At 32.2% G+C, this 2,486-nt stretch overlaps 1 long non-coding RNA gene across 1 annotated transcript; it reads right to left on the bottom strand.

Annotated features, from left to right (window-relative positions):
- Window positions 1-386: 386 nt before the first annotated feature.
- On the bottom strand, window positions 387-1,649 carry LOC133201106 (uncharacterized). The gene is made up of 2 exons (XR_009723041.1): window positions 1,222-1,649; window positions 387-584 (listed from the first exon to the last, which is right to left on the bottom strand). It is a non-coding gene; the product is annotated as an uncharacterized LOC133201106 (long non-coding RNA).
- Between the last annotated feature and the right edge of the window lie 837 nt (window positions 1,650-2,486).

Genomic DNA, 2,486 nt, shown 5'->3' with positions numbered 1-2,486 from the left:
GTGGATTGTTCAACAAATAAAAGCTGAAGGGAGGGAGGTCGAGATAAAGGTGATTTTTTTGTATAATCTTAACATCACGTGACTTCGATATCAAAATAACCGTGCTTTGCATTTTGAAAAGAAATTGAAAGGAAGTTATTTCAATCAATGGAATGTGTTGGTATTTAGGATTACCACTTGCAAAAAACAAACACGTTATGGTTATTTTCTTCTACAGATCCTTAGTTTGTAAAGATTAAAAAAATATAATAATGTACATAAATGTCACAGCTTTTTTTATAAATCTTAAATGGACATCCGCATAATTTCATTCATGGAGATGCACATGTAAATTGTACTTGCACTTTATAAATTATTCTTCTTTTCATAGTGCAAGAAAAATGAGATGAAAGCTGAAATCATTTATTAACAGATTGATAATTTCTTTTGACAACTTACATAGGGCTTTTCATCTTCCTTCTAAATGGTTTTGGATACATTATGACATTCTGTGCGTATTGCATATAACGATGCTTTATTTAATGACGTCAATTTGTATAGCTTTAAAAGGAGCCCTATTCTTGAGGTATTTGCTCCATCATCTCCTAAAGCAAAAGCAAAAAAAGAGAGAAAATTAATGGATTCAGAAAACACTATGAATGCATATACATGTAATATGTCTAATGCGTGTTATGGTTAGGAATGTAACTTTTGGAAGACGAGATTGGCAATTAAATATCTATAGACAGGGGATTTTACTAATATGAAATGTGATTTTATTATTTAAATTATACCAATGAAGTTATCTTTTATTTTACTGGAATTTTTCAGTATCATTTTCTTGTAAAACAAAAATAGTGATTTATGAGAAAAAAAAAAATAAGATAAACTTGCGTAAAAATTATGCATATGTACATGTATTGGATTTTTTCATTCATGTTTGTTTATGTCAAAAGTATTCAAAACATATTTAGTTAGTTTACGAAGGACACGTAGCTATGCACGAGTAGCATTTTAAATTTGCAATTACATAATACTCTCTAGCCTGCAAGACACGTTTCTAAATGATTAAATTATGACTGTAACGCATTATTAAGTTCTCTGTCTGCAAATGAAAAGAACACGTGTAATGTATTGTAACGGAAATTAAAACCCCCTTTTCATGAGTGGATCTTATAACAACACTTGATATTCATTTTTCTAAAAAGTTAGAAAAGAATCTTAAAAAATAAAAGTCTTTACTTGAAAATTGAGTCTTCCGCCTCTTCCACCTCTTCCACCTCATCCTCCCCTTCTTCTGTTTGACCCTCCAAACCTATATATGATGCCGCCACCAACTTCAAGACCTCTTCCAGCATTTCTACCGTACCCTGAAAAATCCCAATTGCCTCTTCTTGCACCAACTCTAGCGTCCCAGCGTCCACCAGTATTTACTGATCCCTGTCCTGTGAAATCCCATTTTGGTGTCTTTACACCTAGACCACCTCCCCATTTTCCACGGAAATTTGAAGACCCCCAAGCTGTTAAAGGTGAATTTTTGTCCTGAACTTTAATGATTCCCTCCGGTCCATTATCACCACGCGCTGCACCTAGACCAATCGGTGGTAGATTTAACTGGGTATGTGGTCTCTTCGGACTTTGAGCTCCCACCAGTGTCATTGATACGAACAAAAGCAAATCAAGTTAATTTTTACCTAAAATGAAAAAAAGAAATTATTTTTTCGGAAATGTTTTCTTTTAAATAAAACTATGGTTTTAATAATCACTTTAAGTTTTAAAAAAATGCTTTTGCAAACGTTTTGAACTTCAATTATCTATTCAGCTATTTTAAATATCCCATTTCTTTTATAGAACGATTTTCATTTAAAGGTTACTTTGTAACTAATATCCATTTTATACATTCATTGGCTTATTTTTATTACATTAATTGACTCATTTTAAATATTATTTTCCCCTATTTTTGTTTGAAATTTTTTAAACATTTTTATCGTTTCCTTTCAGTAAAATCAGTATCATTTTTAAAAGAAAAAAAAAATACATGTCCTCAAGAGCAAGATTCGAGAACGATGTTTTAAACCAAGGTGGGTTATCGAAAGACAAGTTAATTTTTCAGGGATTTAAACATTCTATGGTCGCTATAATGACCTTGTTAACAAATATAACCTATTGGTCATATTTCGGCTGACTTGTTTCATACCAATTGTTAGGTCTTTGTTTTTATACTGAATTTCACTAAAAAATGTTCTATCTACTTGATCAATACATGGGGCTCACGGTGGTCGTGACCGGCCGACAGGGTCTTATTTCTCCTATAAGTTAGGCACCTGATTCTGCCTCTGGAATTTCCAAGGGGTCATGTTTATGCCCTTTTCAAATATTCCTATTGTTTAAGGGTTTGAGATCGATCACTGTTACATATGTTATTTTAAACTTTTCATTGTTAAGACAACCCAGTCTTATACGCAAAACAATCCCTAAAGATCATCATGAAATTCAGCTCATTTCAG

Source organism: Saccostrea echinata, unplaced genomic scaffold (assembly GCF_033153115.1).
Source record: "Saccostrea echinata isolate AGI-Se365-2 ecotype Australia unplaced genomic scaffold, CSIRO_AGI_Sech_v1 ptg000042l, whole genome shotgun sequence".
In the NCBI taxonomy this organism is placed as follows: domain Eukaryota; kingdom Metazoa; phylum Mollusca; class Bivalvia; order Ostreida; family Ostreidae; genus Saccostrea; species Saccostrea echinata.
This window is presented reverse-complemented; position numbering and strand designations above follow the sequence as displayed.